This window comes from Amblyomma maculatum, chromosome 11 (assembly GCF_055883805.1).
Source record: "Amblyomma maculatum isolate TAMU_Amacu chromosome 11, ASM5588380v1, whole genome shotgun sequence".
NCBI classification, from domain to species: domain Eukaryota; kingdom Metazoa; phylum Arthropoda; class Arachnida; order Ixodida; family Ixodidae; genus Amblyomma; species Amblyomma maculatum.
Genome location: NC_139354.1, coordinates 21,938,268 through 21,962,359, shown reverse-complemented (window position 1 = coordinate 21,962,359; position 24,092 = coordinate 21,938,268). Strand labels below are relative to the sequence as shown.

General features: G+C 46.0%; 1 protein-coding gene across 1 annotated transcript in view; it reads right to left on the bottom strand.

Moving 5' to 3' along the window:
- Positions 1 to 22,985, bottom strand: part of LOC146173084 (steroid hormone receptor ERR1-like) — a 112,827-nt gene extending 89,842 nt beyond the window's left edge. Inside the window, exon 1 of the mRNA XM_084584861.1 lies at positions 22,642 to 22,985. The gene's annotated coding sequence lies outside the window, so the exon portion shown is untranslated. The remainder of the gene's footprint in view (positions 1 to 22,641) is intronic.
- Positions 22,986 to 24,092: the final 1,107 nt, after the last annotated feature.

The following is a 24,092-nucleotide window of genomic DNA, read 5'->3' as shown; positions in this document are numbered from 1 at the left end:
AAAAGTGCTCACACAACTCTATCGTGCATACAGATGGCATAGCAGGCATAGAGTGGCCTGTTCAAACTGCATTCTGCTATATGAAGCAGTCTGCGGTGGCATGTTTTAGTAGCTGCGGTATTCCAAACAGAAACGGGTATATGCGATTTCTGAGCGTTTGCATTAACTTTTATTGACGGCAGCGACTTGTTTTGCTTTGACATGGCGGTAACGACCGTACCACTTCGTTTGAGACATTGCATGTCAAAGGATCTCAAGCGCCGAAGACCACTACAAGACTGCGATGGATGATGTCCTTATCCAAGCATGACATGCTCGATACGGACAAGTATATATATATTTTTTAATGAAGCGTAGGGTTATAGAGTGTTCATATTTATTTTTCAAGAGGCATATAAGTAAGCAAAATCTCACAGGAACCGCGAAACAAACAAAAACACTCCTGTACACGCTGCATGCGCGCGCTTAAATCACTGCGGGATGGCACGCGACGCGAAAACGCATCCACACTGACTAGGTTTCGCCGCTGAGCCGCAAGGTGGCGACTCTGCTCGATCTCGAGGCCAATAGTCCACGGGCATGCGCGCGTACAGTGATACAAATAGTCGTGAACGTAGTCTTTACAGCTGTGGTCACGTGACTCCCGCGCGCCCACTAAATGCATGCCGTACAGCGCTTGAGAAGGGCAGCAAAATACACGCGGAACAGAAATGGGAGAGAGAGAGAGAGTGTACGAGGTTGCGACAGCAATATTTGTCATCATTAGCGTGCGTGCGTGCTCGCTTCGGAAGTAGAATCGTACATAACAGGCCGTTAGTTCGCTGCAGTGCTGACGGAACGCAGAATATCGAAGACATTAAAGAACTAAAAGAAATTAAAAAAAAAAAATGTCTGCCGATGCGCGCGCGCGCGCATATTTCGGCCGCGTTTTCGCCTCATCGCCACTTTCGAATTGGCTGCACTGAATGTCACTGCTACATCAGGTGCTTGGAAGAGGCGCGCATTTCTCAAAGGCGCGGTGCGCTTAACGGGCGACCAAATTTTGAGGCAACAATTATAACTTTGTATACCAATAACAGCATGATTCGTATAAGAATCTGGAAGCAAAGCAACAGCGAGAAATGACCTTTCTCTCTCTCTCTCTCTCTCTCTTCGCTCTTTTGAGATGAGCGTGTTTATACTGCCCCGCCGGGGTGGTGCAGTGGTAAGACGCCCGACTACTGTGCCGGAGTACCCGGGTTCGAACCCGACCTCGGCGGCTGCGTTTCGATGGAGGTGAAACGAAGAGGCGTCCGTGTGCTGTGCGATGTCAGCGCACGTTAAAAATCCCCAGGTGGTCAAAATTACTCCGTAGCCCTCCACTACGGCTCCCCTTTCTCTCTTTCCACCTTCACTTCCTCCTTTCCCTTACAGAGGTGTCCACAGAGAGCTAGTGAGGCAGTTTCCGTGCCTTTCCCTTCCTATAAATCAATCAGCGCGTTTGTACTATACGTCTGGTATATATATATTTATTTTTCTTCGATAATATTTATAGACGGCTATATTAGCCGCAGTGTCGGAGCCACACACCACCGCCACATAATCACCAATGACAATCTCCACACTGCTGTGCAGATGCAAGGAGAAGAGATTTATTTCGAGCCCGAACTCCCACCACAGCTTGAAAGAGATAGCAGGCTGCTTCAGCACTGACCGTATATGCACGCATGATCCAAAGATAAGAGACGCGTTTCTTGCGTTCAACACATCCGACGCCGGAAGCAACGGCATGTCCGAGAGCGAATCGTCCCGTTGTCGCCCCTGTCGGTCAATAACCATGCTCCGCTTTCTCCTGACGACGGCAACATACTAACGCGCGCGCGAGCACACAAAGAAAGAGACAAAGCGCGAGGCGCGAGGCAAAGGAACGAGCAGCTCCGAAATCGCGCATTCACAAAGGCCGCCAAGCGACGAGCAGGGACAATGGGAGCCGGGAGAGATACCTTCGCGGGGAAACGAGCGAACGCTATATAGTATTCGGCGAGGCACCGTCACGATCTTCTATTTTCTGATTCCTGGAAAGCGAGGGAAGGATTTCTATCAGTGCGGCCCGCATAGCAATATGAGTTTGAGACCACTGCCCTAAACAACGGACTAGCACCTTCCCCACTTCGAGTCTGCGATCAGTTGTTAGCTATCATCGCTCGACCATCTCATCTGACAGGCATCCTGGCCAGCTCAGGTCGTAGAGACGTTGGTACAGACGATGCTCTCGGCTCGGAGCCAAGGACTAGCAGGACAGAATTTTTCAACTACCAACTTTCCTTTTTAGCCGTGTCGCTTACTCGTGCATGGAGGGTAATGAGTAATTACTCCCTTAATTAAAGAAAGGAAAGAAGGCGGGTTGTCGAAATTAGTCGTGCGACCATATCCATCCACTACTCGTGCGATGCGCTTCGAGCCCCAAAATGGTGGTGGTGGTGCAAAACATTATTGCCGTCAAAAATCTCATATTAAGCGCTGGCACGCGAAAAGCCGAATGACGTAGCGTAGCTAAAGGCTCGCACTTTCGATCAACAACTTTTAAGCACGCCCGCGCAAGAGCGATGTGAAGGGAGTATATAGGCTCATCACTCCACGACTCGAACCCGGGACCTCCACCCGTCCCAGGCAGTCGCTCTACCAACCAACGCAACCCTGCAGGACGATTAGCAAACGTCGAGAATGCTAAGAGAGCGATTAGTCGGTTACTTTAATCGAATCCGCCTTGCGGGATTGCCCCAGACAGATAGTACACCCTAACGGCCTCTGGGGCTTCCGCACACGTTGCTCCGAACATATCCCGGCATGCAAATGACACCGCAAGGAAGAGCGAACACAAAACTACCGGCGGCGAGAGAGATGGCCATCCTCCTCCTCCTCCACCGTCGTCAACAATAAGCGCTGCCACGCTAGGAGCAAGCAAACGCGCACGCGGACTCATTATACAAACGAGAGACGATAATCTGCTGCCGCGGACAGGCACTAAACACGACGCCAAGGCGCAGGAGCGCGCGGGAAATAAAATATACGTGAAGCGAAAAGGAAAAAAAAAATGATGCGCTACCACTGAGCGGAAATGGCCCACGGGGTGGGCGGGGCAGTAGGGGAGGAGGGGGGTGCAACCGACTCTGCTGTGCGCAATTTATTACGGAGGGTGGAATATGTCGGAAACAAAAGACCGTTTTTTTTTTATTGCTGCTTTCTTTTTATTCCCGCTCTTCTGTTTCAAAATAAATCGTGACGAGGTCATAATAATATTAGCTAGCCGCTGTTGTGATGATGGACGATGGTGGAGCACGGAAAGCCGATACCTGCGGATGTTGTAGCGGGGCAGGAGTAGGCAGGAAAGAGAGTGAGTGACCGTGAGTCGGAGAGTGACAATCACTCAAAAAGAACAAAGAAAAAAAATCTGCGAGAGGTAGTCGGGGGAGCCGACAGCACTCACCTGCCTCTAATGAAAGTGTGTTGTGTAGTACAAAGTGCGCGTGCGTGCGTTGCGAGAATGTTTGCGTCGGTGTCTTGCGTCCAGTCTGGGCGCAGAGAGAGAAACTATTGTCAAAGCGCTATACGCTACAAAGCGAGTCGCTGAAGCCACGAAAATTACCGGCACACTCGATACGAAAGCGACACAACAGAATTAATACGGGGTAGTTCCCAACCATGACGTCCGACGATGGCTGCACGCGACGCGTAGCGGATTTTCTATTCTTTTTTTTTTTATGAGCGTTAGCTAGCTCTAGTGCGCACACTGCGCGAGTTTGCAGGTGATGCCGTAATCGACCCTTGACATTAGTGTTACAACAGGTGCTCGAATCAGCGTCGAGGCAGCGTGCCTACCACGTGACCTCATGCATACCACGCGATCACATAAAAAACAATATAAAAAAGGAAAAATGGGGGAAAATGCCGCTAGATTGTGACAGGTGGTGGCACCGATTAATTCGCATACGTCCGACAGATGAAGTACTGATTAGATAGTTTTAGCTTACCGTGATCCGCGATCCGCTACCGTGAACCGCCACCGCGCGTTTCACTGCGCATGCCCAAACCCCCTCGACGCGGATAGATGGCGCCACATACTGGATGTCCATCCGCACATGAACCTGCCGCGTCGGGACCAATGAGCTTGTTCGCCCCGCCCACGCGCGGTAGAGGGTCACCGTGGCGGATCGCGGACCACGGTAAGCTAAATCTCTCTATTAACGCTGGTGTTTCACGGTAGAACGAGAGAAAGAAGATGACTACAAAAAAGACACTGAACGAAGAACGAGAGGGAGCACTAGTTCGCAAGCCGAACGAGCATTTCGACAAGTGGACTTGTTTTCATCTGGGCTTTCTCAGTCTTGTCTTCGTCATGATGTTTCACGAGCTAACTCTCGATATCCACGTTCGGCAACGTCTAACAGCTGGACTTCTTTTTTTTTTTTTTCGTAAGACCCAAGTTGAGACAAATGCGCTAAAAGTGGGAGGGGGAGACGCGGAATGTGCTGTATTGCACACAAGGGGAGGAGGGGATGCATGGAAAAAGAGACGATGAAACAGATTACTACGCCCTGTTTGTGGCTTTCAAAACACGGAGCAGCTACGCTACGAGTAACCTTCCGTCCGTGAAAGTCGAGGCCACGGTCCCTCAAAACAAACAAAACAGATAAAGAGGAAAAACAACGGAAGGCAAGGCGCAAATGGGTTTCCGGAGTCCGCGTATGCGTATAGTGGGCAGCAGCCCAGCTGAGTGGTTCATTCGTAACCGCTGCTGCGAGGCCAAGCTGCTTGTAGTGTGCTTCCCGTCTGTACGTCCCCTTCGTTTCGTTTTTCTTTTCCCCTCACAGCTGTCGCCCAGACGTAGTAGGTTTTCCTGGCATGAGGAAACGAAGGGTGGCGTCTTTTCTCGCGGACTGAAAAAAAGCGAATGGGATCGATAAACCGAGCACGGGTGCAGAGAACGGGAAAAAAGCGTGGACACAGAACGGTGCACGGACGCGAGATAAGAATTACGAAAGTGGTACAAAGCTGCAACTACGATGAACCGTGCAAGCAAGGCCGCTTTTTTCGGCCCGCAAACGAAACAAACTACCGCGTCGTAATTCCTAAACCACAAGGCGAACCCGCGCGCCAAACAAGAGAGTCGTTCCGTCCCTCCCTTCCGCGCGACGCGGTCGAGACAGCATCTACTGCGCTTTTCCATGCCCGTTACATAACCTAACTACGCGTCGCCGCCCTCTGCAACCACGCGTCCATCTCACGAGGAGGAAGGTATGCACGTACTAACAAAAACCCTAGGCAAGCCGATCGATCCGCTCGCGGCCCGACAGCAAGGGCCGTGGAAAACGAAGAGACGCGAGGCGTGGCAACCTGGCCGCAAGTCGAGATAGAGGCAACGCGAGCGAGCGAAGCCTCGATTACAGGCTGCTGCCCACGCTTATCACCACTAACAAGTGCGCGCTTTTTTGCATACCTGCCCGGCTCGCGGCGCGTTTTTGTTATCGCGCGCAGGGCCGGCACGACGAGTGCTTCACTTCGGGCCCTTGACCATGCAGATATACACAAGTGTGTAGTAACCTGCGTCTGGCCGTGAATATGAGGGCCGCGCGAGACTTTCTTTGTTCTGTATATCTCTGCTACCACGATGACAGTTAAATCATTTAAAAGACACACCATCCTTCACCATGCATCATTTCTTTCCCACTGTATGAAGGTCGTGCATGTTCAAGCTTGTGGTACCCCGTTCTAAACACTTCCTTTTAGCCTAGTATGTCAGGCAACATTCAGTAAGCTGAACAGAGACCTTTCTGATGACTGCATAAATTTGCGTCATTAGATTCCATTAAACCATTAGGCTCCACAACACCACTGAGAACAAAAAGAGGTGCTCTCCAATGCACGGACGAGCATTCACTCATTTGCATGTCCGTGCCATGCAACTCAAAAGCATGGCGTTAACATATTTTGCTCATGACACGTACCTATTAATGACCTTCCCATCACACATACGTCAAAACACCTTCCCGTTGAATTTCCACACATCACTTTAGAAAACCACCGGTATCCACAATGATAAATATAATGCTTGCGACATTTACTACATTTCAAGCTGTAATAGAGCGAGCTAGTCCGGTCGCTAATGTGCACAACAGCTGAGCGAGCAACATGGTGACACCTAGGAAGGTCTTATTGGTAAGGTCTATGCAAAGCCATAAATATGCATTCGTGTAAAAGCACATATTCAGAATTAAAAGTTGCTATATGATCCTCACAGTGCCTTATTCGTTCTGTATTTTTATGCTCATCATGTGGTACAGTTCTACATTTTCCCAATTTGGTTTACATATATTTTGTGATGATTGTAATAGTAGCTGTTACTATATGAAAGCAATAACCTCTGCATATCGAAAACAATGCTAATGTATTGTTTGCATACTTGTGCTATGGCTAAGTCTAATTCTAGAGCACTATTTCTTTGCAAAGAACCTTGACAGCATTAAAAAAATTGCTGCTTCCACACCTTAGAATCAAATTTTGTTCTAAAATTAAAAAAGGCAGGCAAATTCAGTTTTACAAGCTTTGAATTTCACGCCACTGATGAACGCACAAACTGCTGTTCTACAAGCACCAAGACAATAGCACTGCACAGCAGGGCCCTTGATGTCAGAGGGAGATTTCAAGGTTGCATAAACAAAGCAGGCAAGTGTTGCTCAACCGATGAGGTCGCTAGGCCAACAGCCAACCTCTTTTTTCGTTGCAACAACAACATGCCTCAATTACGAGTCTACTCGCTAATATTGGCCAAACATGCAACAACTGCCAACCATTCTTTATCTAATGTTTAATCAAAATGGAGACGCTACTGCAATACTGTGTAGATACTTTGCTTACAGAAGTTGACACACTTTTTCTGATCAAGATAAACAGAGTCAAATTGAAGATGTAGCAGTTGACTCACATTAAAACAATGTATCTCTTAGTGCAATCATTTCATTCTGAGTTCGGCTATAGAGAACCTGTTTGCTGATCCCAATATGCTTAATTAAATTTTCAATTAAGCAAAGATTCAAAACCATGTCATCAGTGGTGTGTAAATTATTACTTTTTAGAAAGCGAATCAAATATAGGTAATCTTGGTTCACTGCCAAGTCAAACAAATAGCTATGTTATAAACTGAATCAAATATGAAGCGAATACTTGTATAACTATGACTATCCGCTGCATTGGCACATATTCCTTCGACACGAATATATATCAGAAACAGTAAAGACTATGAGGCAGTACTGTCCCTAGTGACATTAAAGCTGTAGCGTTGAAAGACGCAAGAGTCGTCTCGACTATAAGGAAGCACGTCAGTTCATGCATCTCAAAAAATTGCCTTCTGCAAATGACCATGACAGCAAAATGGCATCCCATCTCAGCCAATGAGGAGAGAGTAGTTATGATGCCTGACCTCCGACGTTGGGTACAAAGACAAGGTTTGGTGGAACTAGCTCAACTGTGCCGTGTCGTCCAGTATATGAGGCTTTATGCCCAAGCGTCATGAACGCTGCCACAAGTACGGACTGCATCGAGGCAGTGGCACTGAATAGAGTGGATACGATTCACTTTGAAGTATTTTTGAAAATGCACTATCTGATTCATTAAGCGAAGAAGCAGGAAATTGTTCGACTCAATACTCAAAGATATTGAATATTTGCAATCCCCAAGACGAAATGTTCCCACTTAGGCCGAGCCATTTTTAAAAGTGTTTATGCTAGTGCTTAGGATATTGTGCAAACCCTGACTGACCTTTCATTCCCCTGCTCGGATAGTGTTACACATTATGCTCACGAAACCCTCGATCCAGGCACAACCCTGTGCCTAGACCTGTGGATACAACTTAGATAAGCTCTTCAGTGCACTGTACTCAAGATATAACAATTATTGCCTATCAAAAATAAAAGAAGAAGAAGCCTCGACATTCAGCAAAACAAAATCCCAGGCAGTGGAGGAACAAAACACTGAGAGCAGTTACCAAGTTTCTTATTTTTGCAAACGCACTGAGACACAGCAGTTCTGACATATAGCTTCATGAGGATTTCTGCACATCTTCTGGCTTGGGAAACTAACACTCAACAAATGCCTTCTACATTTAGAAATATCACGTGAAAAAAGGGTACAAAAAAGAAATCATAATGAAATAAGAGTACGGGCTTGCCCTATGAGAGTTTACAAAACAATATTTGAGCAAGCCTTGCCTTGCCCTCTTCTACACTTGGGGGAAATTGCAGGTCTGCTTTATAAAGGCTAAAAGCTAACCTCGAGACAAAATACTGCACGCAGAAAAAAACTATATCACCACCAGTGTATTTGCACTACTCGTACAGTTCATGAATAGCATGAATAGATTAAGTCTTGCATATGATTGCTACATCCAAATTAGGAACAGCTCCACTAACACACTGTACAATCCATTGCCAACATGGGAAACGACTTCAAGAGAGCTTGAAGCGTGGCACTTCATAACGAAATGAAATTACTACTACGCATATTATGCTTGTACCTGCACCTAAAAACTTGAAATTATTTGCCCGAGCACCACTAGGCAATGATTTTTAGGTTTACAAATTTCATATGACTGGTAAGAACAGAGGATAATTTATTCATGAAGCCGTTTCTAGTTGTTTCTGAAAGCTGAAGCCATTGCACCCATCAAAGAAGAAGCACTAAACAAACAAAAGTAAGTAGAAGTAAAAAAATGTGAGAATGCAAGCGACATGAACATCCGCCTACGTTACCTTATTTGGCCTGCGGACACATCGCATATTCACACCTGCGCATCTGCTGCAACCTTCCACACACAACACATGCACCCAGCATGCACCCTTGGCGCATCTGAAAGGGGCTGCATGCTGCAACGCCTTCGGCACGATAGCGATTTCAAGGCCAGAGGCAAAGAAAGCCGCGCGACAGTCGACGCGCCTGCCGACAGCACCTTGCTCGTGCGGGCTGTGAAAGACAGCAGCAAGCCCAGGGCCCGAAGCCAGGGGCTCAGAACCCCATCGCGGTGCCAAATATAATGCGGCAAACAGAAAGGGTTGCTCTCCCCAACCAGCCCCGTCTACTCTGCGCACACTTCGTATGAAAGTCTAAACAGGACCATGAGCACAGCCCGTCCTGTGTTGATGAGGAACGATAGAAGCCGTGGGGGCACACGACAGCGATGACAACGGCAGCCCCCTGTCCTGGCAAGTGGCACGGTGGAGGGATGGGTGGATGGTGCTATAAAAGTCGCCAATGCCACCATCGTTGCTGCGGCCGTCGTCGTTGCTGGCCCGCTGACAACCACGAAGAGATTCTGCCGGGACGGCTGCCCAGCAAAAGAAAGTTTGGATCATGCGAGACTGCTTGGGTCCGATGTGCCCTCCCCCTCTACACAAAGCTGACTCTTGCACCCTCCGAAGGCAGCTCGAAGGAAAAGGAGGGTGGGCGGCAGTCATCAACCCCCGGTACGCGCCTACGCAGGAGTGAACTCAGGCAGAGCCCAGCCGGATTCAGGGTTGGAACTCGCAGTTGCAGCCTCGCATACCGGCACTTTTCATGCATCGCAACTCCTGGGACACCCACTGTGTTTCGAAGCGGGCCTGCCCTGACGCATTTGTGACGTTCATCGCTAGATATACGAGGCACAATTATGCAGCTCGCGCTTACAACTCATGGCTGCAGACAAAAAGAGTCTGCTGCTCCCACTTCGACTTGGCTGTGCTAGCACAGGAGTACTGATGAAAGGGATGGTGGATAGTGAGAACTCCTGAAATGGGCAGCACTTTTTAAAGGCAACCGTCTTCCCGGGAGTTTCTTTTTTTCCCTTGTACTCAGCAATACTAGCAGTTTACCTGCCACGATGAGCAAGCTCTCCTTCTAGCAAACTTAATGTTACAGGTTGAGTTCTCAACTGTCCTGACCGCATACAACTAAAACTGGAAAAATGTCTTTGAAACACTACACTTGAACACAGCATGAAGTGTCTACGTCCTGTTTCCACTCCACCCCACAGCACACAGTATTGTTCTGACTTATTTGTGGCCCTTTGAGTGAATCCAGCATTTTGCTGCATATCCGGAGCATGTAGAGGGAGTGCCAAAAAAACAAGATAATATTGAAAAAAAAATTTTTCACAAAACGCGTGAAACAAAATTCAACGCATTCAAATTTTAAGTGTTGTAGAATGCTGTCTGCAATTTCTTATAACTTTCTAACCCATGACTTCATTCACAAATTGAGTAAATTTCATAACAAACTGAGTAGGCAAATTAACTGCATTGCATGAAAAAATTGCCACTAGCCATCAAACACTACTCCGCCGGATTTTTTTGCTAATGTACTGTGTGTGACCAAACAACAAAAACTTGACACTTCATAATGGTTCCACTTTAACTGATCACACCAAACTTATAGACGTGCCCTTATTACAGGAACCATATGATGAGCAAATGGGAAAATCTACCTGTAAACTTAGCTGATCTTAAAAAGCAATGGTTAGCCAACTTCACTGAAGGAAGGCACTGCTTGCAAGGACCCCATATTTTGCTTGTGTGCTTTCAAGGGGAATTTTCACGAGCGAAGAGGCAAGTGACAGAGGCTCTAAAAATGCACCGCTGCTGATCAGCCTAATTTTGCAAGCATACTATTACAAACCAGGTAGCACTACTGTGTTGGAGACACTTTTAACCACATAGCAATGCCATCACTTAGCACAATATTCAGAAACTGTTCGAGGTGACAATTGCACAAGTACTGGATCGTACAAGTCCTTAAATGGCAACTTCGAGGAGATTTTTTTTAGCATTTGAGTCTACAATAGCATCACATTCTTTAGAGTCGCCCGTTCTCGGTACAAAATAAAATATCCAAAATATCAGGTAGAAGTACTTAAAGGAGTAAAAAGTGGGCAACCGAAAGTGAAAGTAGACTTCTACCAGCCTTTGACGACACTATCAACCAATCTATGACGTCTAGGACGCGGACGCAAATCCTATCGTGCATGCTCTGATTAGCTACAACAGCAACTGTAAGTTACAGCTAGAGTAACTACGTCTGAAGTGACCAAAAGGAAGCTCAAACTTTTGTCTTACAGCAAACGCAAAGCAAATATGAATGGCAATGCATCCAGTGACGTCACATGATCAAAGTTGCCCATAAAAATCTTTCCGACTGAGGCTACGAAATATAAAATTTTAAAATTCATTTGCATTTGCACTAAACATTAAATTAGTGCTAAATATGTCGTAAATGACCAGCAAACTGGGAGAATGTAAAGCGAGAGTTCCAGTAAAATCTGAGGAGGTCGAAAAAATGTTTAGTACCTCATGAGGACCACAATGGCAAAGCGAGGCAGCTGTTAGGCCTGCTGAATTCTTCAAGCTGAACTAAGCTGATCCATCTTGTACGAAGCGAGATCCGTCTCCGCTCATAAACAGCTCGACGCGCAAACAAAGAACACTCTCCCTACCGAAATGAGCGGAGTAACGAGTTGCTTCTCTCATGGATGAATGAGCAAGGCTGTCGAAATGTTGGCAACGCTACAGACACGGCCCATTCTTTTCACCTCCGCGGCACTCTCTCATTGAAGAGTAATTGGACTTCGGCCATGACAGTGTTCCCTATGCATCTAAGTTGGCAGTCCAGCATGCACTGACAATGTACACACGTGACTGTATCTTCAAAGCATAAATATTCATGGTAGATATGACACAGCTCAGCAACTTCTGAGCAGCAGCCCTTGGTTGACATTCCATTATCTTGATGCAAGCAATAAGTGAACATTTCAACAAAGAGCGAACTAAAAAGAGTGACATTCGCAATACAAAACTTGGGCTATGCCCTGTTGTTTCTCTATTGTACATTATTTTACATCCCACTATTACACCAGTTCTGGTTTATACCAGATATGCAGTACGCTAAGAGCTCTGCCTATTTCTGACCTTGTAAGGCTCTTAGGTGAGTGCCTAAAATATTGAGAACCCTGCTTGCAATTTGTATGCAAATAAATTAATAACACATGATAAAGGATACACAGGTATTAACATATCTACATTTCTGGAGATGCAGACCACAGCACTTGCCCACAAAAGGTGCAAGTTTTGGCTGAACATATGTTATTAACTGAGCAAACAAAGGTATAGAAACAAGGGGCTCATTATGACATGCATGATAAGCAAGCCAACTGTCATCGAAAGCAAAGAAAGTGTAGAGAAGCATTTCCTAACTTTTCTTGATGTATAATTCTGGTCTTGATGAACTGAGTGTGTCAGTAGTGTAATCTATGGCTGAACAAGAATCCTTTAGAAAGCAGAAGAAACAAACAACCCCATACCACTGGTAGGATTCGAACCCATGACCTTAATGGGTGAACTTGTATGTTTAACAGTAACCACCCATGCTCAACCCAAACAGAGTGACACAAAAGAGCGCTGCTATGACAAAAGCTTGGCAATCTAGTCTAGTACCATTCATGCTGTCAGAATTACTTTAGCAAGCACTATTCAATTCAAAACAATGTGAAATGACAGTATATAACATATTATGACTTTGAAATTTGTTAAGGATGTCAAAGAAAAGGTTTCAAAATCATTATGCAAACTTTTAGGCTCTACAGCAAGAAACAGCCACATTGCAACACCATTACAATACTGGCTTTACAAAGCACCTTTTTCATGCAGACAGAATGCTCTACAGAGTCTCCTTCTTTTACTTATAAGCAGCTTCCGAAAACTGCACTAGGCTTCAGTGCCAAGAAAAAGAAGAAACAGAAGATGAAACAATGCTAAGAAAGAAGTCCCAGCACCAGCAAATATTTTGCAAGTACATTTTTCATGGTTCAAAACAGCTTAACGTTACAGCATGTACCCTAAAAAAGCGTACAACTCTCTGCTGTTGTGCTGTGCAGCGTATTTCAACAGTGATTTTTCTTTTTTTTAATTTCTGAGTGCGGCCTTCGCTAATACCTCTCAGGGCATCAGAAGAGGAGAAAGGCATGAGACAAGTAACACAAACATACTCGCAGAAGTGACTGCAAAGTGAGATCGAATAGTCATTTCATTTCAATTTCTCTCCTTCATCCATGATTCCAAAAACATTCACTTCAAATCCTGGCAAAGCATTAAAGAGTGGCCAGACCGCTAGGCCCAGTACCCTGCCTTATAGTCAACAAATTTCACTGAAAACATCTTGGCAATCAAGTCACAACAGCATCACACAAGGGGATTTCAGTGTTGATGACGACTACTAATAACACATTAACAAAGCCGTCCTAAATGACCATTCTTGAAATCCAGCTTGAGCCGCAGACTGACAGAAGCAATGAAAGGTTTAAAAGGCCCTTCATAACTTCAGGTCACAGTGAACAAGGCCTGCCACAACAGACTGCAGAATAGCAGTGCGTAGTGTGAATGCAAACGCAAGTATACCGAAAAGAGTTCTGCATGGCTTTAATATCAGCATTAGCATATGTGCCCCACCGCGGTGGCGCAGTGGTTAAGATGCCCGACTACTGATCCTGAGTACCCGGGTTTGATCCCGACCACTACCGGCTGCGTTTTGATGGAGGCAAAACGAAGAGGCGTCCGTGTGCTGTGCGACGTCAGTGCAAGTTAAAGACCCCCAGGTGGTCGAAATTACTCCGTAGCCCTCCACTACGGCTCCTTTCTCTCCTTCCACTTTGACTCCCACCTTCCTCCCTTTCCTTACGGCTCGGTACAGGTGTCTACAGAATAAGTGTGACAGGTACTGCACCTTTGCTTTCGTGTGAACGAATAATAATAATAATAATAATAATAATAATAATAATAATAATAATAATAATAATAATAATAATAATAATAATAATAATAATAATAATTATTATTATTATTATTATTATTATTATTATTATTATTATTATTATTATTATTATTATTATTATTATTATTAGCATATGTTAATAGAAGCACAGCGAACTACCCAAGCCCAGCAGCAGTATGCGTCCACGCACCAACAGCTCGACCCGTGCAACTTAAGTTAAAAAAAAAACGTCCTGAACAATTACTACACAAGTATCCTCAAATGAACTTTGTTCAATTCTATTACACACTAGCAGTCAGGTGCGGACATGTGGGTGAGCAAACAAGGCTGGACTTGAAAGGACAAAGAGTTCATTCAAAAGCCCCCCTCCAATATTACGCATCACTCATCTTGGGGTCACAAAAGACAGTTTGGACAATGGCGAATTCTTTGTTTTGCAGTGAAAGTGGTAACCAACAGATGTGAGGAGCATTGCAACACAAACTTCTTGCTGCATTTAATGAGAAGCCACATATAAAAGATGAGGCAACATTGCTCTTACGGCTTGGAGAGATGCAAACAGCTGCGTCAAGGTCCATGACAAAGAGATGCTATTTTTTAGATTGCAGCGAATTTCTGAACGAATGTCCCGAGCATATTTTGGTGCCATGGTACAACCGCCCAGCCACTAAGAAATTCTTCCAGGCTGGCTGTAACTAGGCTGACATCGATCGACCACTGATTAACCTCTTCTGTAACTGGACTGTTTAGGTAAAAGCCAACTAGATGTTTCTTGTGGCAATATCTGTAAAACAAAATTTACTGCTGTAAAGCAATCACCGTATCAGCCTCAATAAAAGCCAATCTTCACTTAATGATACCGATGAGCTACCTATCAACTAGGGAACTAGACCGCATTTAGAACTCCGCATAAAGCTGTAAATCGCCTTGAAACTACAAAATCAGGCCAGTATCAACAGTGTACACATGCTTGTCTGATGCCTACTCAGTCATTCTGTGCAAACAGACAAGCACTTGCAAATTTTTATGCAGTCTCAAAAATACCCCTACGCCCTGTTCCCTGTAGCCCTTCAAATCCTCTTTCCCCTTAGCCCAAAAAAATGCATCTTAGCAATCTCCCAAAGCCAGCAGTGTGCACAAAGCCCCAAGCTTCGAAGTCTTAAACTATTGCTCTCGACCCACCCTTCCCCTCAGCAGGCGGTTGTGTTAATATCAATTTCAAAGCCAGCACTTATAAGCAAGACGTGATTGCTTAACTGCCAAAAAAAAGCACCCCTGAGTAAGAAATAACGCTACACGAATAATGGTGACCTGTCACCTCAGAAACAGACTTAACCTCACGTGGCAAGGAATATTTAATGACCGAGATACAAACTCAACAATTTGGCAACGTCCACAAAGGGGCGGAAAGGCACACTGCAACAGTCTTCATGCACATTTTCTTGTCAACCCCTCTGCTAAAATTTCAGAGCCTCAGAACTGCCCCAGATTACTTGGCGACATTTTCTGCAGAGAATGGACGACTCGCTTACCACCGAACTCCATTTCACTGCAACCGTAGCCGCACGTATCACTGTCGTTACAGTGCAGGTGCCGAGAAATAAATGGTCGCACAAACAGTGAATGACATGGGCTTGAAGCACGCTCACGGAACTATGCTCTAGAGACATGAATATCAGCCACGCTGGTAGCACTTACAAGAATACCCTATGCAGCAAATTTCTTGATGCTAGATCACCCCCATTTTCCATAAACTAGATTATCTTCTCTTACCCAAACTACAACCCCATCGACATCTTCTTTTCCCTCAAAAGTAATGTCATATGGACTTACTAATGCAACGATACATGTGAAATGATGCGGTAAGCATGAGTTGCATGACGACAATCATTTGCTTTGCTTCATTTTTCTGCCCTTCCCCAGCCTCAGTAAGAAAAAAAAAAAATGCTGCGATTTGGCAGCTTCTCCACTGTACCGATAAGGGCGATGAATCAGTAGGTGAAGCATCTACTGAGTCTGTCAAACTTAAAGCTAGAATAAGAAACAGCACATGCTCATTCAAATGCAAATAGACGACCTACATGCAAATAAGCACCATACGACAACATCACAGACGAGCATTAGATAACTTCATCGCCATTATAAGCAGATGCATAACCTTCTGTTTAATTAACACACTACACAGTTAATCTTTCAAGGAAACCTCGCCCTTAACCATTAGGAAAATTGGGTTCTCGGCTCTCACAGCGGGGCAACATTACAGGCTATTTGCAGAAATGCAAGAAAGGCATAACCACGGTTCCCCATTCTGAGAATTACAGAAATCTATAACAAAAGTGTTCTTTCTTCCTTTTTGGCTCAGAGCACAACTGAAATTGTGCCGCCAATGGCAAGTGGCGAACCTGCGACTAAACACTTGGGAGCGTTATCCCAGGAGTGATCCCTACAAAGGGTCAGCTGTACCTGTCAATCTGCATGCTTATTCAGGAGTGGCAGAAATGTTATACTTCAAATCGTTACACTATATGCTATCAAGCCTTGGTTTTAGACTTGTTATAGTAACGTACCATTCAGTGCTGCTGCAGTACCAAGCTGCTCTCGCATATTAGCTAGCATGACTAATAGTTTAGAAGCAGAGTTTGGCGAGTCCCTACAGCACAATTTTTTCTCCTTTTCAGTTTTAAAAATCACATGCACAACTACCCAGGAAACAAGGCTTCGTATGAATGGACGAATCTATGCGATGCGGTATGGTTTGATTTTTAACATTTGACATCCCAAACCTCTCGGGCTATGAGGGACGCTGGTGGAGGGCTCTGAAAATTTAGACCGCCTGGCACGCACCCACATCGCACAGTACACAGCGCCTTGCTTTCTGCCTCTATCGAAAAGTGTCTGCGAAGCCAGGAGTGACCAAGCATCCCTCAGCTCAGCGCAGTTTCATCAACGCACTTTCAAACAAAATGTCATGTAACTCAAAAATGCACATTAAAAAAGGTGTTAAAAGATGTCCTTCCTTCTTTTAGCATTTTTTACATTGCTTCCTAGCAATATATGGAATCGCGCCAATTAGCTGACCTTTGACGGTTCAGAAACATCAGCAAGTCATACACTTCTTAGAAAACCTTGCACATTTTGCTTTAAATAGAGAGAATTAAATGTACAGAGGAGATTTCAGGCAACTGAGACCAATCAATCAATCTGCTTTCGAACAAGCGTGAGTAATCGAAGGAAAGAAACTTGAAAAAAAAAAAAGATACACTACCACCTTCTGCTGCAAAAGAGAAAACTGCAAACCAAGCATTATCGCAGACCGGCAGAAGGAGGCACTAGCCCAAATGAGGCAGCAGATAGCGCCCACACACTTTGTGTCTCAAGTGGCGCACGGCAGTAGATGTCGATTGCGTCACACTGCTCTGTGCCAACTGAAATCGACATCTATGACAACGACGGACAAAGCAGGAAGAAAGGTTCCTCCCACTCCCCCCCCCCCTTGCACGCTATCTTTATAACCAAGGAAACTGCTGGTGTACGGCGCAAAAGTGAAATGCCAGCACACTTTTCCCAGCCAATGAAAATTACGCACAGCGGTGTGCAGTGCATGTCCCGAGGGAGGAGAGTGGCGAGCATGTACACCCTTATTCAAAAGTGCTGGGGCCGCGTGCTTTCCTCTTCGGCTGTGCCAGGTGCAAAAACTACAAACTCCAACGCTCTGAATACATACAAAGCTAACGACGATCCTCATATTTATCTTTCAAGACCTTCAGTTCCTTCCAAGGTGTCATGGTGGCAGCACTATAGGATTGAAAGCCAAAATTTGTGGCACGACTATTGACAATGAGTTGTTAAAGGGTCCATGAAAAGCTATACATATTAAAACTAGAAATCGCGCGTGAGCAATAGGTATTCCATCGCTCTTCTCCGCAACGCAAAAAGTTTTAAGCTAGCTTCATTAGTAACTAGCATATCAGCAATCAAAAATGAAGCTCCTCCTCTCCCCTCTCACCTCTAGCTGTAAGAGCTACTACATATTTTCAATTAGCACCTTCGTAAGTTCGCCCTGAGATCGTTACATTGTTACGACTGTCGCGATTTTGTTGAGTTCTTGTGGTCAGATGCGACGAACATAGAGAGCGTGTTGACGAATGTGCGGCTAGCACGCCTCCATCAAACCGTTGGTTTGAAGGTGGTATCGCATGCAGCGGCGAAAATTCGACATGCACAATATATTAAAGAAGAATAAGGAGAAGTTCTTTTTTTCATGTCAGCAAGTTCACAAAGCCCTGCTGAGCATAATAAAGTTGTTTATTTTTTTTTGCATACCCAGCGCTTATCAAAAAGAAAGTTTCAGCCTGTACATGTCATGAAAGCACTGCTTACAAGAGAAAAACTTTCACAACAAAAGCATATAAACGAAGAAAAATTTCATAGCTTCATTGCATTCCTCACTATCGAGATTCATTCAGAAAGAGCAGAATCATTCTCCTGTCAATTGTTACAAAATGTTGAAGGGGTGAGCGATAGGAATCGCAAAGAATTTGAAAGCTACCAAAAAAAAAGAACCTTAAAGTTTATTCCCTCATTTATCACCTCGTTTTTGTTCTTTTTTTTTTTCATTTCTGTTTGTTCAGAGAAATACGGCATTGCAACCAGTAAAAGCTCTGGCCTCTCTCCCCTTCACAGAGATGCTAATGGCGGTGCTCTAATATCGGACACCAGTGATACACAGGCACCACCCCAAGCATGATTCGCTCATAATTTTTTACTGTATGTTAAAAAAAAGACTTCTCCTTTCTAAGAAAGAACTGCATATTCCGCTGTGTATTTTTTTTTTTACTTTTTGTCAGAAGATGGACAAAGACCCGATGGTCAGCGAAAAAGAAAAATGTTGAGAAACTGAAAATTTTTAACAAATTGGTCATTCTTATTGGCTCACGTTTGTGCAATGAAGGAATTGCCAGATGCGAATGTATCGCACAGTAAAGGGAATGCATGTTTCAATACCCTAAAGCTGCACTTGGGCTACGGGGGATTCCATAACGAAGGGCTCCAGGTCTATTTTGATCATCCGAGGTTCTTTAATGAGCAATGACGCCTTTTTTTAAATTTTGCCTGCATAAAAACACATCCACCATGGCCAATATTTATACTTATGGCCTTGCGCTCAGCATACACTCAATGACAAAGCCACCAAACCAGTGCGGAGCAGATAACTGGCACAAATATCAGTTCAAATGGGTTAGAAAGGACTGCAATGCTTGGAAGAAGAGTTTAGCTTTTTCAAGTGTTCAGAAAGAAGGTTGCATCACATCAAACAGAAATTGGGCTTTCGGTAGGCTCTGAATCGTAAATTTCACAACATTATCAAATTATGACTGCCGTTTCTACAGCGCAAGTTTAAAATGTCCACCTTGGGCCCAAAGAACTGCTAATTCAGATGGTGTAAAAAGTTCCAATTACCATTTAAAAAAAAAAACTGCGCTTCTGCAAGGCCAGAGGTTGAACTGCAAAAGCAGCTACTAAGATTTTGAAGGCTCAGGGAGTGGAGACAGAGCGGTTGGCAACCTCAGCTTCGAGATGGAAGATGAGTGCTCTTGAATCACTTTGTGAAAAGTGGCCACGATTCAGTACAGTGCATGAGAATAGAGAAATAGTGGAGAGCTGCAAATTTCATCAAGCCTATGTCTGTTACATATATATGCCAGCAGAAGCTGCTAAATAAAACTCGTATAATAAAATAAGCCAAGGGGACTGAAGTAAGATGGCGAGAAATCAAATTAAATGCTTGTGAACTGGGATTCATTTTCAGCCCCGAACTAAATAATGCAATCAGGAAATCAGAGCCATTGGCAGGTATGCTGGTTGTTGGTTGTTATGAGAGTGTCACAAAAATTCTGATTATGACCTTTTAAAGAGCCATTCTATTCCTTAGAATCTGTGGAAGACATGCAGTTCTGTTAAGCAGGTGTTGAAGATAATTTTTTGTGAAATAAATGCATTGCATCGCCAAACTGGAAATGTAGACTACCAGCAATTAAGGGCGTGAAGACACCTGAACGCCATCCTGGTCCTGCGACCACTTCCAATTTTGCCCAAGGCAACTTGCCGAGCAACGTCTGCACATAGGCACACCGGAAGACTTGCGCTTTATTTTCACACAAAGGTTAATGCCTCTGTTTGGAACATGCGGCAGATGATCCCGTTAAGTCATCCATCAAAGACCTAATACCATGGCAAGAGATTAGACAGACGAGACGCGCTCGCACGAAAAACATCCAGAATGAAATGCCAATCCGATAACTTTTGACCTTAATTCCCAACAGGCAGCTTCCAAACACAGATGGGGGCTCACAGAGGCGACTCCCAGCTTGATTTCACGGCCCACACACTTGTGTCAAAATGGCAACGCGAGCACACGCGCTCAACCAGAACATGAATCGTAAGTTTGCAGGAGGGCAGAGTTCAAGCTGTGTGTGGTGTGACAAGTGTGCCGCGAGTGACAATAATAATATGTAAATTTGAGCCACCGTGCCATTAAATTTTTTTTTCTGCAGAAGGCAAAACCTTCTGTATCCAAAAAAGTTTAAACATAAAGAGGAATTTTCTGCATGTGAATAGCATACACAGTCTTTGTCAAAACGTTTACAGCCTAGGAGGTCTGCTCCTAAGCCACAGCCAACCTAAGCCACGTAGTGGTGCTCCTTTGGCATTCGTGGAAGCCGGATAAAGAAAGCTCTTCCTACCCTAGGGGATTTGCAACACTGGGAATGCATTATGAGCAACATAGCGTGGTTAAGAAGCAAACACTCTGGGCTCTAAATTTTCACCAAAAACTGTAGAATTAGTTTTGCTAGCAAATGTAGAAACGCTTGACTGAGCTGAAGAACCAGCACCTATTTTCAACATCCGTCGAGAGTGCAAAAGGTAGTACTAATTCCGGTGCCACAAAAACCCACTAGTGATTTCCTTTTCAATGGGTCCCTTGTACCAAAAAAGATAGTTAACCTCCTCCCTTTGGGAACGAGTTAGATGACTCTGCAGGGAATGAAATGCAATATTCAGACCAGGATTCACTAGAATCAATAACCTGGAGCGGAGTAACCTCAAAATTGCAATGGTCAGCACACTTTCCACGACTGACGTATACCAGTAAGAACTGAGAGCCTATTTTATCGAAGAACCCGAGTGACAGAAGTTTAAACTATAATAAACCCCTTCAACTTGGTACGAGTAATTTCCTATCTGGCAATACAGAGGTGATATAGTGTACGTTCTAGTGGGGTAAGTTTACAAGTGTTACTATATCCTCACGAATGCATTACCCCAGAAATCGATAAATCAGAGGCAACAAGACCGATCTATGTGTTTTCCGACAACACAGAGGCGCGGCTGCACAAGTCTGGAAACACCTGCGGCTGCGCTACTGTCGCAAAACCTAAACCTGCACGTGGACTTTTGTCGAGAGCGGCGCACAGTCTGATCATCTCCACGGCCTTGCAAGCACACACGCACATACGAGACACGTCAAAGCCCGAACAATGTATGACGACGCTTTCGCGACGACAAAAGCACGTCTTCACAATACTGCTACTGTGCGGAGGCGTAAGGAACACAGGCTCGGACACTTGCAGCCGCCAAAACGTGCGTTACGACCGACTCATGGTTACGCCGACGAGTACAGCCATCGTTCGAGCCAGTTACGCTCGATCGATGTAATTATGTTCAGAATACTAGGTAATCGATAGTAATAGTTATCGTTGACTGAAAGGCACGTGTCACCAGCCATAGGGCAACCCACGAGGGACATCATGCACTCTCGCAATGGTCTCACGTGGCACAAGCACAAGAGCAGTCGCTACATTTCCACAAGCGACTGTATCAGCATATGCAGGCGCCGAGAGGCACCGAAGTGAGAGCGACAGATGATCCTCGGCGCTCCTCTCTTTTAACGACTCCACCGGTCGCGTGACAACCGCATAGGCTGATGCGAGCCAGGGAATCGCGCAACGACGGGTGTTTGTGAATATCAAGGAAAAAGTAAAAACGGTGGGAGAGACGTGCTGACGCTGCGCCGGGCGCAATCATCTGCGAGGAAGCGTATTTTCCAAGCGCACACGCGACCGCTTCCGTGTTTACAACACCCGCCTCCCCAGCCGCGAACACATCGTTTTCGCTTCCTGAAAGTCGCTCTCCTCAATGGAGACTCCACAGGGTGAAACAGCGGCTGAGAACGCAGGCCGACACGAGCAAAGCGAGCGGCGAATGCGCGATCGCCCCGTAGTCATCGTCGAAGTCGTCGGGACCGTGCACGTCGTACCACGCGACTGCCGACGTAACCGTTATCACGGTGCCTCGCATGTTTCTCGAGGCACCGGTCGCGCCGTCGACGATAGGCTGGCTCTGCGCTAGCACGAAAGAGTCTGAGAAACTGAAAAGGGAGAATTCGGATGCTAAACACCAATCCAGATGACGGTCAGGCGCCCCAAGGGTCCTGCATTGGCCACAGCTGCACGGCTGAACCACCACGGCGATGAGCCAACGGACGTGTTGGTGGAAACCGAAGCTACTTGGCGTGAGCAGAAACGTTAGGGCCGGGATTCAAACGAGAAAAAAACGCGGCGCTTCAAAAATAAACACCTCCCTCGCCGCTCGCCGGCCACGGCTTTCTCGAACGCCTTGAGAGTAGCGGGCCCAACCGCCGCCACGAGCAAGCAGACGATCACGCGCGTGCTGCAGGCAGCCACGGAAAAGGCTTAGCGCAGATCTCGGGGGAGGCTCGCAGGCAGCGCGCGCTTCGCCGTTTCGGCGGCTTACTTTTGAGGGCTGCCGCGGCGGCTCGGCAAAGGTCAAGGGTGGCGAGCGTTGCTGCTGCCGTCGTTGGTCGCGGGCTTCTCCGGGCTGAGGAGGGGGGACCACGACGCCGATCGCGGCGTGACCGCCGGAAGCCGACACGCACGGCCACCATCCGCACCGCGGGCGAAAGTCTCGGAAACACCACGGCGGCTCCTGGGCCCAGTAACCCACATTCAACGGGCCGCACACACGCACACACACACGCACGCACGCACTCGGCGTAGTACACCGGATTGCTTGCCACCGCCGCTGCTGCTGCCGCTGGCCACCGATGCGCGATGCGCCTCCGGCAGCGGCGCGAGGCGCTACCACGGCAGGCCGAGGCCCGGATGTCGACGTGAGTGCGCATGCGTGCGCGTGCTCGCAGCCCAGCCCCCCTGCCGCGTGAGTGAAAATGCATTGGCCCGACGTCGCATAGCTGTCCACTTATGTTTCCGTAAATACTTCGCATCGATGACAACGACACGCCCGAATTTAGGCTAAACGACTAACTTTCCACGCATCTCGCGCGCGACTTTTCTATTTGATGGCGTGTCAAAATTGTATCCTTCAAGCAAAGCGTGATAGGATCGCCAGTGGAAAAGACGTAGTTCCAGGCGCCGATTGCATTTCCTGATTATTTGCTTGCTTATTTCGTTTATTTACAGGGATCAGGCGACGGCATGCCACCAAGTGAACTACACGCTCCCCGCTGCAGATGTAAAAGTACGCATTTCTTGCACATATATTCCATTTGTGTATGCTCCCTTCCGGGTTCGTAGAGGTGTGCACAAGCAGCACAGAGATCATGCTGCGATTGTTGCATGAATAATCGGAGAAAGTCGAAGCCAGACCTCGCTTGACAACGTCTACTGTGTGACGACCTACCCACTCACCAAGTGTGGTGTGTCTGTCTGTTGATGGAGAACAATGAACGTGAGTGAAACGATATTGGCGATATTGGCCAGAACCGTCGCTGCGCGAGTCAACACGCTCCGACCCAGCCAGACTGGCTAGACATCCGTAGCCATCTAGTGGGCTTTGTCAAAACTTCTTGCAGAACGTGAATGCCACCAGATTTGAAAATTTGGCAAGCCGCCACTCCGTTTACGTTGTAGCTGCTCTAAGTAGAATAAAAAATCCCCTCACCAATAAGTCACTTGGTGAAGTCACTGAAAGGAGATGCGGACCGCTTGTAACTTCCGTGCGTATTGGACCAATACAATTAATCTAGCACCTGCACATGACGTGCCATATATTGGTATCAATAACACTACAGAAATATTTAAAAAGGAGCGAATGACGTCGAAAACCTCAACGTAGCATTTTGTAACATATATAATTACATGCTATAGCTGGTAACAACGAAATTTCACGTGCAGCATCCAGTTCTAGCTGTTTCATTATCGATGCACACCTCAGCGGCTCCGCGG